Here is a 16,061-nt window from a genome sequence, read left to right on the forward strand (position 1 = left end):
AAGTGAAACCTCAAAATGCAACGTGTTCATGCAAACAAATTCTTCAGTTTAGAAAAAACGAAATTTGGGCAGCCAAGTACAACTGGTATACTCATCTTTCCTGACCAATATCCACAAGATCAGCTGAAAAAGTATTTTCTGAGATTCCAGTAAATTTGGAGTTCTGTGGAAGCTCTGCAAATGCTTTCAATTGAAAGGTAATTTTCAATTCCTCTGATTAAGGCTAATTCAACAGGGAACAAAGCATAGAGAGTTCACTGAGATCTATTTGAGTTAGTCAAGTTTCAAGCAGCCAGCACACTGTGTTTGATTTAGAGTTCCAAATGCATGTATCCCTAAAGGAGAAAACAAAGTGAAACCTCAAAATTCAAAGTGTCCCTAAAAACGAAATCTTCAACCTAGAAAAACGAAATTTGGGCAGCCAAATACAACTGGTATTGTCTTCTTTCTTCCCAAGGATCAAGAAGATTGATTGAAAAAATATGCTGACATTCCAGTAAACTCGTAGTTCTGTGGAATCTCGCAAAAGTTTTCAAATAAAAGTGTATTTTCCTTGCCTCTGCATAGGGCTACTTCAACAGGGATTAAAGCAGAGAGCACAATGAGAACTTATTGAGTGTGTCAAGTCATGCAGCTAGCACAAACCATGTTTGATTTAGATTTCCAAATGCATGTATCCTTATAGGGGAAAATGAAGTGAAACCTAAAAAATCAAAGTGTTTCTGCAAACAAACGCTTTAACCCAGAAGAACTAAATTTGGGGTGCCAAGTGAAACTGGTATACTTATCTTTCCTGCCATGTATCAACAATATCATTTAAAAAGTATTTGCTAAGATTTTAGGAAATTCAGAATTCTGTTCAAGCTCTGCAAACACTTTCAAATGAAAGTGTATTTTCCTTGCAACTACTTAGGGCTACTTCAACTGGGAAAAAAGCATAGACAGCACACTGGAAACTTATTGAGTGGGTCAAGTTTTAAGTAGCTAGCACAAACCATTTTTCATTTAGAGGTAAAATTGCATGTATCCCTATACGTGAAAATGAACTGAAACCAAAAATTTCACAGTGTTCCTGCAAACGAGCATTGCAACCTAAAAATACAAAATTAGGGGAGCCAAGTGCAACTGGTATACTCATCTTTCCTGCCAAGTATCAAAAATTTTGGGTGAAAAAATATTTGCTGAGATTCATGTAAACTTGGAGTTCTGTGGAAGCTTTGCAAATGCTTTCAAACGAAAGTGTATTTTCTTTACCTCTGCTTAGGGCTACTCCAACAGAGAATAAAACACAGAGAGTACACCAAGAACTAATTGAGTGAGTCAAGTTTCAAGCAGCTAGCACAAACCGTGTTTGATTTAGAGTTCCAAATGAATGTATCCATTTAGAGGAAAAGGAAGAGAAACCTAGAAATTCAAATGTTTCTGTAAGCGAATTCTTCAACCTAGATGAACAAAATTTGGACAGCCAAGTGCAACTCACATACTCATATTTCCTGTCAAGTACCATCACAATGGCATGGAAAACATTTGCTGATTTTCTAGTTAACTCGGAGTTCTGTGGAACCTCTGCAAAGGCTTTCAAAGGAAAGTGTATTTTCCTTGCCTCTGCTTAGGCTTACTTCAACAGGAAACAAAGCATAGAGAGTGCAGTGAGACCTAATTGAGTGAGTCAATTTTTGAGCAGCTAACCCTAACCGTGTTTTATTTAGAGTTCCAAATGCTTGTATCCCTATAGGGTAAAACAAAGTGAAACCTCAAAATTCAAAGTGTTCCTGCAAAGAAACCTTCAGGAGAATAATATTTTGGCAGCCATGTGCAACTGGTATATTCATCTTTCCTTCAAAGTATCAACAAGATCAGTTGGAAACATATTTGATGAGATTCCAGTAAACATAGTTCTGTGGAAGCTCTGCAAATGCCTTCAAATGAAAGTGTATTTTCCTTGCCTCTGCTTAGAGCCTCTTCAACAGGGAAGAAAGCGTAGAGAGCATACAGGGACCTGATTGAGTGAGTCAAGTTTCAAGCAACTAGCAGAATCCGGATATGATTTAGAGTTCCAAAAGCATGTAACCCTACATGGGAAAGTGAAGTGCAACCTCAAAATTTAAAATGTTCCTGCACACGAATGGCTCAACCTAGAAGAACAAAATTTGGGCATCAAAGTGCACTTGGTATAGTCATCTTTCCATCCAAGTATAAAAAAGATCTGGTGAAAAAGTATTTGCAGAGATTTCAGTAAACATGGGGTTCTGTGAAACTCTACAAACGCATTTAAGTGAAAGTGTATTTTCAATGCCTTTGCTGAGTGCTAATTCAACATGGAACAAAGTATAGTGGGCACACTTTGAACTAGTTGATTGAGTAAAATTTCAAGCAGCTATCACAAACCATGTTTGACTTATAGTTCCAAATGCATGTATCTCTATTGGGGAAAATGTAATGAAACCTAAAAATTCAAAGAATTACTGCAAATGAAAGCTTCAACCTAGAACAAAATTTGAGCACCAAGTGCAACTGGAATATTCATCTTTCCGGCAAAGTGTCAACAAATCAGGTGAAAAAAATATTTGAATAGATTCCAGTAAACTTGGTGTTCTGTGGAAGCTCTGCAAACGTTTTCCAGTGAAAATTTGTTTTTCCTTGCCTCTGCTTAGGGCTACTTCAACAGGGGAAAAAGCATATAGAGCACAGTGAGAATTAATTGAGAGAGTCAAGTTTGAAGCAGCTAACAAAAACCTTGTTTGATTTAGAGTTCCAATGCATGTATCCCTATAGGGGAAAATGAAGTCAAACTTAAATTTCAAAGTGTCCCTGCAAAAGAACACTTCAACCTAGAACAAAATTTGAGAAGCCAAGTGCAACTTGTATATTCATCTCGCCTGCCAAGTATCAACAAGATCGTGTGAAAAAGAATTAGCTTACATTCCTGTAAATTCGGATTTATGTGGAGGGTCTGCAAATGCTTTTAAAGGAAATGTATTTTGCTTGCCTCTGTTTAGGGATACTTCAACAGAAAACACAGCATACAGAGCTCAATGAGAATTAATTGAGTTATTGAAGTTTCAAGCAGCTAGCACAAAATGTGTTTCATTTAGTGTACTAAAAATTCACAGTGTTCCTGCAAATGAATGTTTCAACCTAAAAAAAACAAAGTTTGGGCATCCAAGTGCAACTGGTATACTCATCTTTCCTGCCAAGTATCAAAAATTTTGGGTAAAACAATATTTGCTGAGATTCAAGTAAACTCCAAGTTCTGTGGAAGCTTAGCAAACACTTTCAAATCAAAGTGTATTTTCCTTGCCTCTGCTTAGGGCTACTCCAATAGAGAATAAAGCATAGAGAGTGCACTGAGAACTAATTGAGTGAGTCAAGTTTCAAGCAGCTCTCCCAAACCGTGTTTGATTTAGAGTTCCAAATGCATGTATCCCTATAGGGGAAAAGGAAGTAAAACCAAAAAATTCAAAGTGTTCATGTAAACGAATGCTTCATCCTAGATGAACAAAATTTGGACAGCCTAGTGCAACTCATATACTCATCTTTCCTGTCAAGTGTCAACAAGATCAGGTGGAAAATTATTTGCTGATATTCCAGTAAACTCGTAGTTCTGTGGAAACTCTGCAAAGGCTTTCAAAGGAAAGATAATTTTCCTTGCCCCTACTTAGGGTTAATTAAAAAGGGAAAAAGCATAGAGAGTGCACTGAGATCTAATTTAGTGAGTCAATTTTCAAGCAGATAGCCCAAACAGTGTTTGATTTAGAGTTCCAAATGCATGTATCCGTATAGGGAAAAACAAAGTGAAACCTCAAAATTCAAAGTGTTCCTGCAAAAGAACGCTTCAACCTAGGAGAATGAAATTTAGGCATTCATGTGCAACTGGTACATTCATCTTTCCTTCAAAGTATCAACAAGATCAGTTGAATACATATTTGATGATATTCCAGTAAACTCATAGTTCTGTGGAAGCTCTGAAAATGCTTTAAAATGAAAGTGTACTTGCCTTGCCTGTGCTTAGAACTAATTCAACAGGGAACAAATCATAGAGAGCTCACTGAGAACTACTTGAGTGAGTCAAGTTTCAAGCAGATAGCACAAACCGTGTTTGATTTAGAATTCCAAATGCATGTATCCCAATAGGGTAAAATCAAGCGAAAACTAAAAATTCAATGTGTTCCCGAAAATTAATGCTTTAACCTACAAGAACGAAATTTGTGCAGCAAAGTGCAAATGGTACACTCATCTTTCCTACCAAGTATCAACAAGATTGGTGAAAAAGTGTTTACTGAGATTCCAGTAAATTTGGAGTTCTGTGGAAGCTGTGCAAACACTGTCAATTGAAAAGTTATTTTGCTTGCTTCTGCTTAGTGCTACTTCAACAGCGAACAAAACATACATAGCACACTGACAACTAATTGAGTGATTCCAGTTTCAGGCAGCTAACAACAATCATGTTTTATTTCGACTTCCAAATGCATGAATCCCTATAAGGAAAAATGAAGTGAAACCTGAAAATTCAAAGTGTTCCTGCAAACGAACGCTTCAACAGAGAAGAACGCAATTTGGGCAGCCAAGTGCAACTGCTACACTAATCTTTCCTGCCAAGTATCAACTAAATCAGGTGGAAAATTATTTCCTGATATTTCAGTAAATTCGGAGTTCTGTGAAATCTCTGCAAATATTTCAAATGAAAGTGTATTTTCCTTTCCTCTGCTAGGGGTACTTCACCAGAGAACAAACAATAGACAGCACACCGGGAACTAATTGAGTGAGTCAAGTTTCAAGAGCTAGCACAAATCGTGTTTGATTTAGAGTTCCAAATGCATATATCCCTATAGGGGAAAACGAAATGAAACCTAAATATTCGAAGTGTTCCTGCAAATGAATGTTTCAACCAAAATAATGAAATTTTGGCAGCCAAGTGCAACTGGTTTTCTCATCTTTCCTGCCAAGTATCAACAAGAACGGGTGAAAAATATTTGCTGAGATTCCAGTAAACTCTTAGTTCTGTGGAAGGTCTGCAAAAGCTTTCAAATAAAAGTGTATTTTCCTTGCCTCTATTAGGGTTACTTCAACAGGGAACAAAACATAGAGAGGGAACTGAGAACTAATTGATTGAGTCAAGTTCCAAGCAGCTAGCACCAATTGTGTTTGATTTAGAGTTCCAAATGCATGTATCCCTATAGTGAAAAACCAAGTGAAACCTAAAAATTCAAAGTTTTCCTGCAAACAAACACCTCAACATAGAAGAATGAAATTTGGGCATTCAAGTGCAACTGGTGTACTTATCTTTCCTGCCAAGTATCAACAAGATTGAGTGAAAAAATATTTGCTCAGTTTCCAGTCAACTTGGAGTACAGTGGAAGATCTGCAAATGCTTAAAAATGAAAGTGTATTTTCCTTACCTCTGGTTATGTCTACTTCAACAGGGAACAAGGCCATAGGGTGCACTGTGAACTAATTAAGTGAGTCAAGTTTCAAGCAGCTAGCACAAAGCATATTTGATTTAGAGCTCCAAATGCATGTATCCCTATAGGGGAAAACAAAGTAAAACATCAAAATTAAAGTGTTATTGCAAACAAATGCTTCAACCTAGAAGAACGAAATTTGGGCAGCTAAGTACAACTGTTATACTCATCTTTCCTGCCAAGTATCAACAAGATCAGGTGAAAATATATTTGCTCAGATTCCAGTCAACTCGGAGTACAGTGGAAACTCTGCTAATGCTTTCAAATGAAAGTGTATTTTATTTGCCTTTGCTTAGGGCTACTTCAACAGTGAACATAGAGAATATACTGAGAACTAATTGAGTGATTCAAGTTTGAAGCAGCTAGCAAAAACCATGTTTGATTTAGAGTTTCAAATGCATGTGTCCCTATAGGGGAATACAAAGTGAAACCTAAAAATTCAAAGTGTTTCCTGCAAAGGAATACTTTAACCTAGAATAACGAAATTAGAGCAGCCAAGAGCAACTAATATAGTCAACGTTCCTGCCAGTATCAACAACATCATGTGAAAAAGTATTGCTGAAATTCCAGTAAAATCAAAGTTCTGTGGAAGCTCTGGAAACACTCTCATATTAAAGGGTATTTTCCTTGCCTCTGCTTAGGGGTACTTCAACAGGGAACAAAGCATAGAGAGCGCACTGGGAACTAATTGAGTGGGTCAAGATTCAAGCAACTAGCACAACCAGTGTTTAATTTAGAGTTCCAAATACATGCATCCTTATAGGGGAAAATGAAGTGAAACCTTAAAATTCAATGTGTTCCAGAAAACGAACCCTTCAACCTAGACGAACAAAATTTGGGCAGCCAAGTTAAACTGGTATACTCATCTTTCTTGCCAAGTATAAACAAGGTGGGGTTAAAAAAATACTTGCTGAGATTCCAGTAAACTCAGAGTTGTGTGGAAGCTCTCAAAAATCTTTCAAAGAAGGTGTATTTTAGTTGCCTCTTCTTAGGGCTACTTCAAAAAGAAAAAAAGCCTGGAGAGCACTCTGAAAATGAATTGAGTGAGTCAAGATTCAAGCAGCTAGAACAACCCATGTTTGATTTAGAGTTCCAAATATCCTTATAGAGGAAAACATAGTAAATCCTCAAAATTGAAAGTGTTCCTACAAACAAACGCTTCAACGTAGAAGAATGAAATTTGGTCAGCCAAGTGCAACTGGTATACTCGTCTTTCATGTCAAGGATCAGGAAGATCGGGTGAAAAAATATTTGATGAGATTCCAGTAAACTCGGAGTTTTGTGGAAGCTCTGCAAATGCATTAAAATGAAAGTCTATTTGCCTTGCTCTGCTTAGGGCTACTTTACCAGAAGTCAAAGCATAAGAGCACGCTGAGAACTAATTCAGTGAGTCAAGTTTCAAGCATCTAGCACAACTGGTGTTTGATTTAGAGTTGCAAATGCATGCATCATTATAGGGGAAAAGGAAATAAAACCTGAAAATTGAACGTGTTTCTGCAAATGAACACTTCAACATAGAAGAACGAAATTTGGCCAGCCAAGTTAAACTGGTATACTTATTTTTCTTGCCAATATCAAAAACATCGTTGAAAAAGTATTGCTGAGATTCCTGTAAAATCGGAGTTCTGTGGAAGATCTGCAAACGCTTTCAAATGAAATTGTATTTTCCTTGCAACTTCTTAGTGGTACTTCAATAAGGAACAAAGAATAGACAGTTCTATGAGAACTATCTGAGTGAGTCAAGATTCAAGCAGCTAGCACAAACCGTGTTTGTTTTAGAGTTCCAAATGTATGTATTCCTATTGTGGAAAACGAAGTGAAACCTCAAAATTCAAAGTGTTCCTGCAAATGAACGCTTAAACATAGAAGAATGAAATTTGGGCAGCCAAGTGCAACTGGTATACTCATCTTTCTTGCCAAGTATGAACAATATGGGTTGAAAAAATATTCGCTGAGAATCAAGTAAACTCAGAGTTCTTTGAAAGCTCTGCAAACACTTTCAAATTAAAGTGTACTTTTCTTGCATCTGCTTAAGGCTACTTCTCCAGGGAACAAACCATAGAGAGTGCACTGATAACTAATTGAGTGAGTCAAGTTCCAAGCAGCTAGAAAAAAATCGTGTTTCATTTAGAGTTAAAATTGCATGTATCCCTATAGAGGAAAATGAAGTGAAACCTCAAAATACAAAGTGTTCCTGCAAATTAATGTTTCAACCTACAAGAACAAAATTTGGCAGCCAAGTGAAATTTGTATACTCATCTTTCCTACCAATTTTCAACAAGATTGGTTGAAAAACTATTTGGTGAAATTCCAGTATACTCGGTGTTTGTGGAACTTCTGCAAATGCTTTCCAATGAAAGTGTATTTTCCTTGCCTCTGCTTAGGGCTACTTCAACAAGGAACAAAGCATAGAGAGCGCTGAGAGAACTAATTGAATGAGTCAAGTTTCAAGCATCTAGCACAAAATGTGTTTGATTTCGAGTACCAAATGCATGTATCCCTATAGGCGAAAACCAAGTGAAACCTAAACATTCATTGTGTTTCTGAACACTTTAACCTAGAAGAAAAAAATGGGGGCAGCCAATTCCAACTTGGATGCTCATCTTTCCTGCTACATATCAACAAGTTCAGGTGAAAAAGTATTTGCTGAGATTCCAGTAAAATCGGAGTTCTGAGGAAGCACTGCAAACACTTTCAAATGAAAGGGTATTTTCCTTTTCTTTGCTTAGGGGTACTTCAACAAGGATCAATGCATAGAGAGTTTACTGAGAATTAATTGAGTGCATCAAGTTTCAAGTAGCTAGCACAACCCGTGTTTGATTTAGAGTTCCAAATGCATGTTTCCCTATAGAGGAAAACGAAGTGAAAACTCAAAATTTAAAGTGTTCTTGCAAACAAATGCTCTAACTTAGACACACGAAATTTGGCAGCAAAGTGCAACTTATATACTCATTTCCTGCCAAGTATCAACATGATTGCATGAAAAAATTTGCTGAGATTTCAGTAAACTGAGAGTTGTGTGAAAGTTCTGCATATGCTTTCAAAAGAAAGTGTATTTTACTTGCCTCTGCTTAAGGTTACTTCAACAGGGAACAAAGTATAGAGAGCACACTGAGAACCAATTGAGTGAGTCAAGTTTCAAGTATCTAGAAAAAACCGTGTTTGATTTAGAGTTCCAATTTCATGTATAGTATAAGGGAAAATCAAGTGAAACCTAAAAATTCAATGTGTTTCTTACAATGAGCACTTTAACCTAGAGGAACGAAATTTGGGTAGCCAAGTGCAACTGGTGTACTCATCTTTCCTGCCAAGTATCAACGCGATCAGGTGAAAGTGTATTTCCTGAGATTCCAGAAATTCGGAGTCCTGTGGACGCTCTGCAAATGCTTTAAAATTAAAGTGTATACTTCATGCCTCTTCATAGGGCTACTTCAACAGGGAACAAAGCATAGAGAGTGCACTGAGAATTAATTGAGTGAGTGAACTTTCAAGCAGGTAGCACAACCTGTGTTTGATTTAGAGTTCCAAATGCATGTATCCCTAGAGAGGAAAATGAAGTGAAACCTAAAAATGCAAAGTGTTCCTGCCAATGAAGGCTTCAAACTTGAAGCATGAAATTTGGGCAGCAAAATGCAATGGGTATACACATCTTTCCTTCCAAGTATCAAGAAGATCGTGTGAAATAGTATTTGAGGAGATTCCAGTAAATTCAGAGTTCATTAGATGATCTGCAAACATTTCAATAAAAATGGTATTTTCTTGCCTCTGCTTAGGGGTACTTCAACAGGGAACAAAGCATAGACAGTACATTGATAATTAATTAAGTGAGTCAAGTTGCAAGAAGGAGCACAAACCGTGTTTAATTTAGAGTTCCAAATGCATGTATCCATGAAAAAATATTTGCTGAGAATCCAGTAAACTTGGTGTTCTTTGAAAACTCTGCAAATGATTTCAAATGAAAGTGTATTTTCCTTGCCTTTGCTTAGGGCTACATCACCAGGGAACAAAGCATAGAGAGGACACTGAAAACTAATTGTGTGAGTCATGTTTCAAGCAGCTAGCACAACCGGTGTTTGATTTAGAGATCCAATGGTATGTATCCCTATAGGGGGAAACGAAGTGAAACCTGAAAATTCAACGTGTTTTTGCAAATGAATGCTTCAACCAAAAGAATGAAATTTGGGCAGCCAAGTGCAACTGGTATACTCATCTTTCCTGCCAAGTATCAACAAGATCATGTGAAAAAATATTTGCTGAGATTCCAGTAAGTTCATAGTTCTCTGGAAGCTCAGCAAATGCTTTAAATGAAAGTGTAGTTTCCTTGAGTCTGCTTAGGGCTTCTTCAACAGGGATCACAGCATAGAGATAGCACTGAGAACTAATTGATTGATACAAGTTTGAAGTAGATAGCACAACCGGTGTTTGATTTAGAGTTCCAAAGGCATGAATCCATAAAGAGGAAAATGAAGCTAAACCTAAAAATTCAAAGTGTTCCTGCAAATGAATGCATCAACCAAGAAGAACGAAATTTGGGCAGCCAAGTGAAACTGGTATACTCATGTTCCTGCCAACTATCAATAAGGTCGAGTGAAATAATATTTCCTGATATTCTAGTATACTCGGTGTTCTCTAGAAGCTCTGCAAATGCATTCAAATAAAAGTGTATTTTCCTTGCCTCTGCTAAGGTCTTCTTCAGGGAAACATTCATAGAGAGTGCATTGAGAACTAATTCAGTGAGTCAAGTTTCAAGCAGCTAGCATAAACTATGTTTGATTTAGACTTCCAAAGGCATTTATCCTTAGAGGGGAAAAGCAAGTGACACCTAAAAATACAATGTGTCCTGAAAACAAATGCTTAAACGAAGAAAAACAAAATTTGGGCATCCAAGTGCAACTGATATACTCATCTTTCCTGCCAAGTATCAAAAGATCGGGTGAAAAAGTGTTTGCCACAGTCTGGCTGGGCACAAAATAACCGGGAGGTCATGAGCCACTTGTAGGTTCAAACAGGAACTACTTTATTGCCAGAACCCCACGGGAACTCTCTAGAACTCCACGGAAACTCCACAAGAACCAATGGGAACTCAACTGGAACTCAATGGGAACCCCACGAGAACTCAAAATTAGCGGGCATCTGAGGTAGCAGGAGCCGCCCCACTGCTGGACAGCAGAGGTCCACATACACAACTGAATACACAGCTTGCCCCAATCCAGCATCATCCATTTACAGCAATTAGTCATCATCCCAATAATTATACACTGCTTAACTTAATCACCATCCTCCCAATGGCTCGCTGGCATCACCTCCCAACCACTCCTTCTGGCAAAATGCCAGGTGCCATCCCAACTTGATTGTGGCTGTCAACATCTCCCCCCCTTCTGTTTAATTAAACAACAAGTATGTGGCTTAGAGACCGTGCCTGTCTTAGTTTGTCCAATACTACATAGGGTCCTTACCCACTAAAAGCAGAAAGGGGAGGATAAAAGACACCACAATATCAGCCATTGATGGCTCCTTTTGGAAAAGTTGTACCATCAATGACACCATCAGCAAAGATACCCCGGCACTTTCACAATTCAATGCACCATCGGGTAATTCGCAATGCATACAAGTGATACAAATTCCAGGCAGGTTTTGCAAGTAGTTTAAAGCAGAGAAATCCATTAATATGTCCGTTTCCTCCCAACGTAAATTGACTACTTGATTGAATATCACTTGTTGAGTTACATTATTCATTGATGCCTCAGTTTATACAGTTTGTTGTGATAGCTATCGCAGAAGGTATAGTTTGGTTTTATCTTTGTCTTCACCGGAACTGGGATGAAGATAGGAATTCTGGCAACGATAGCTAGACAAAATTATGTAACATTCCAGCAGGCACTAAAAAAAGCAATTTTATAAACAATTTAGTATCCTGAATAGAATTAGATATAATGAAAAGGAAAGGTGAAAGTAAACAAGCAGATCTGTTAACCTCCTATTTTGTTCACATTTTAAAACAATCCTCAACAGCTCTTTGCCCAATTTAAATTAAACCATTTAAATCAAGTGAATAAAAAAATATTTGGATACATTTTTTATGAGCGCTCCTCATATATGATATATGACATATGCACATACAGACATACAACACAAAACAGAAGTGTGCACACAAACATACAACACATAAGACAATAGTAAAGGCCTTGTAGCATTTTAAAGGTGAAATCTCAATTGCAATGTTTAAAACTCCACAGTCAATGAATAGAACTGATAAGAAAAACATTAACCTAGGTCTGTATGAGCTCAAAAAATAAAATATAAGTTCATGATGAGGGAAAAGGCAATAATAAAATAGATATTGAAAAAAAAAGCATCCTGTTTACCACCTGGGTTTGGCTCTTCTTTGGATATCCCATCCTTTTTCCTGTAACTTGCATATAGGTCTGAAGGTATTCCCACAAGCAAGCCCCAAGGTTTTTATTGCATTTTAAATAGGCCTTAATGGTATTCATTATTCATAGCCTCCAGGTGTGGGAGAACCACTTTTGCATATGTAAGGGTATCAGCTGTTATGGATTTGAGCCAAGTCATCTTTTTTTTGGTCTGTAGAAATCGATTTATTTAGTCTCTCTGGAATCCAAATCAGCTGCTGTTCTCACTGTGAAAACACACAAACAGACCCCTGACTCCAGACAATCACTGGGTCAGGACCTTTGCATTGTCCTGTTAGAATATCCTTCCAAAGTACCATAGGCTTATGTACATTTTTTGGACACATATGCCGTTCTGCAGCACTAAGCCCTGATGAATCCAAATTTAAAAAAGTTTAGACTAAAAAACGTTATTTTAAGTTTTCCTTTTGGGGATATATACCCCTTCCCGATTCCTTCTTTTTGCTTTAATAAGTACATTTTAATAGTTTGATGAGCTCTTTCCACTATGCCTTGTCCCTGTGGATAGTATGGAATTCCTATTATATGAGTAATGCCAAATGATGAGCAAAAATGTTTAAAAGAGGTGGAAGTATAGCTAGGGCCATTATCTGTTTTTAACTGTTTTGGAATGCCCACCGTGGCAAAATTTTGTAAGCAATGAGCTACAATATCTTTAGTTTTTTCTCTAGCATGAAGGGAGCCCATCAAAAATCCAGAAGAAGTTATCAAGTGTAACATGCAAATATTTTAATTTTCCAAATTCTGGCAAGTGTGTGATGCTCATCTGCCAAATATGATTAGGTATAAGTCCTCTAGGATTGATTCCAAGATTAACTTATGGAAAAATGGTGACAGAATTTTGACATTGTTTTATTATTTGTCTAGCTTGTTCCTTAGTTATTTTAAAACATTTTTTAAAAGTACTTGCATTGACATGGAAAGATTTATGAAAAATTGTAGCTTCTTCTAGCGTAGAAAAAATATGTATGTCATGTGTAGTTTTATCTGCTAAATCATTGCCCAAACTAAGGGTTCCAGGCAATCATGTATGTGCCCTGATATGTCATATAAAGAATGGATATTTTCTGTTCCAAATTAGACACTGTATAGTGGAAAACAAAAGGAAAACAGTAGAGGAATGGAAAATCCTATCAGCATCTTCAAGGGATTCTATAGCATTAAGTATATACTGACTATCGGAAAATAAATTAAATATGGAATCTTTAAACATCACAAAAGCTTGCAATACTGCATTAATCTCTACCTTTTGAGCTGATTGTTTGGGTACTACAAATGTAAAAGTTTGATCAGGGGCAACTACTGCTGCTGTACCATTATTTGACCCATCAGTGAATATATTTGGAGAATTCATGATAGGTGTTTTTCGTGACATTTTTGGAAAAAATACAGGATGCGAAGACCAAAAAGACAATAAAGGATTAGATGGTAAGTGGTTATCAAATGAAACATTAGATTTGCACATGATAATTGCCCAAGTATTTAACTCATTAGCTAACTCATAAATTTATCCATAGTATATGGAGTAATAATTTTATTGGGAGAAATTCCAAACAATCCCTTTGCTGCTTTTATCCCTTTGAGTATTAATTGTCCTACAGCCTCAGGATACCTAGTAAGAATAGTGTTAGGAGAATAAGATAAACGTATCCATAATAATGGACCTTCTTGCCAAAATACTCTTGTAGGAATATTTTTGTTGGTAGTACAATAAATAATAAAGGCAAACTTATATCAATTCTATCCAGATGCATATTTTCCATATATGTTCCAATTATTTTTAATCTTTCTTGCTTCAGGTGTTAACATGTGGGGTGAATTTGGATCTGATGGACCTTTTAGGATATCAAATAGAGGTCCCAACTCTTCTGTTGGTATGCCTAGATAAGGCCTTATCCAATTTATGTCTCCCAATAACTTTTGAAAGTCGTTAAGTGATTTGAGTTGATCTACTCGAGTTTGAATTTTTGTTGGACGGACCATGGTTGAGGATAATAGAACTACTAAATAATTATTTAGAAAATTTAATTGTAATTTATCTATTTCTATCTTTAGATTATAATTTTTTGAATAAGTTTGTAAGTGTGCATAACATCCTAGCAATGTGATTTATCTTTGTGTGCTAATAATACATCGTCCATATAGTGAAATATTTGTATTTCAGGATTTTGATTTCTAAGCGGCTGGATTGCTTTGTTAACATAAATTTGACACATAGTTGGGCTGTTAGCCATCCCTTGGGGAAATACTTTCCATTCATATCTCTGATCAGGACCTTCATGGTTAAATGCAGGAACAGTAAATGCAAAACGTGGACTATCCTCAGGATGAATTGGAATTGAGAAAAAAACAATCTTTAATATCTATAACTAAAACATACCAGGTTTTTGGCAAAGTAGACAATTGAGAAATCCCCGATTGAGCAGATCCCATAATAACCATCTCATTATTAATAGCTCTTAAATCTTGCAATAATCTCCATTTACCAGACTTCTTTTTGATGACCAAAATGAGAGTATTATAGGGAGACACAGAAGGTTGTATATGTCCCTCTGCTAATAGTTGTTTGATCAGGTCATCGGCTGCTTGTATCTTAACTTTAGTCAGGGGCCACTGATGTACCCATACTGGTCTTTCTGATTTCCAAGTAATTTTTATTGTCTCAGTGATCCCTCCTGAAAAACCAATCCATGTCTATTTCTTGATCTATTTGTATTGGTGGCAGTATACTTTGTCCTTTTTCTCCTAATCCTTTTCCTTTCCTAAAATCTTGTCTATCCATAATAGTGGGTGCATTTGAATTGATGTTATTTGTTAATGTTAGTCCTAATTGATCTAGGACATCTCATCCCCATAAATTTATAGGAAGATGATCCAATACCTATGGCTGTATAGTTCCTTCACATCCTTCAGGATCCTTCCAATCTAGTACTTTCACACTTCTATGGGAATTAGTTGCCACTCCTAGGCCTCAAAGCATTTGAGTGGCTTGTTGTAATGGCCAATGTTTTGGCCATTCTTGATGAGAGATAATGCTAAGGTCTGCACCTGTATCCAGTAGTCCATTAAATTCATGTCCTTGAATATTTAGTTTTAGCATGGGGTGAGAATCTAAATTTAAAGGAAGCATAGCCCAATCTACACCTCTGGAGCCTAATCCCTGGAACCTCTTTCTATAGTACAACTGGAAAAGTTATCATGTAGGCTGGGTATTATTAATAACTGTGCTATTCTATCTCCTGGTGAAATTACTGATATACCCCTTCAAGAACTGGCTATAATTTTTATTTCACCTTCATGATTGGGATCAATTACCCCAGGAATTTATCATAAGCCATTTTAGAGTAGAAGAACTGTGTCCTAATAAGCCTACTTTTCCTTTGGGAAGAGGTCCTTATATCCTTGTGGGAATTTTTGAACTCCCACCTCTGGAGTTATTACTGCTCTGGCGGAGGTGCAGATGCCCAACGCTGCACTCCCTCTGGTTTATCTAATGAGGGATATAATGGATAATGTGTCCTGGGCACTACCCTGATGGTGTTGCTGGTTTCCTCCAATACCCTGTATATTTCAGGTCATGGGCCCAGAGCATGGACTGCGCTGTCTGTTTTTTGGTAATGGATCCCAATGTTTTTCTCCATGATATCATGGGTAAACACCTGGTCCTTGTCCAATTTTTGATAATGGAGTACCCTCTATAGTGGTTTGACAACAGCATTCATTAGCCCAATGTATCCCTCTATGGCATCCTGTGCAAATACCCAGTATTCTACTCCTTTGATACCTAGTTTTGTTAAACCCTCCTCCTATGGGGCAACTCCTTTTAAAATGTCCTGTTTGTTCACAATTATAGCATGTTTTTGACGTGGCACCTAAAGCCTGTTTTACTGCAGCTGCCAAGACTTGCCCTTGTTCATTAATGTCTCTGCATAATATAATATATGTGTTTAAATCTCCATGTTTCCATGGTCTAATGGCCTCCCTGCACCATCTGTTTGCTTGTTCAATGGCTAGTTGTTTTATTAATGGCATAGCTTGTTCTACATCTTCAAAGATTCTGGTAGCTGTTTGTGTAAGCCTATCTACAAATTCAGCATAAGGTTCATTAGCTCCTTGTATTACCTTAGATAATTGACCTTGTAAATCTCCATGCCCCTGTAAATTT

This window comes from Marmota flaviventris, chromosome 18 (genome assembly GCF_047511675.1).
Source record: "Marmota flaviventris isolate mMarFla1 chromosome 18, mMarFla1.hap1, whole genome shotgun sequence".
Taxonomy (NCBI): domain Eukaryota; kingdom Metazoa; phylum Chordata; class Mammalia; order Rodentia; family Sciuridae; genus Marmota; species Marmota flaviventris.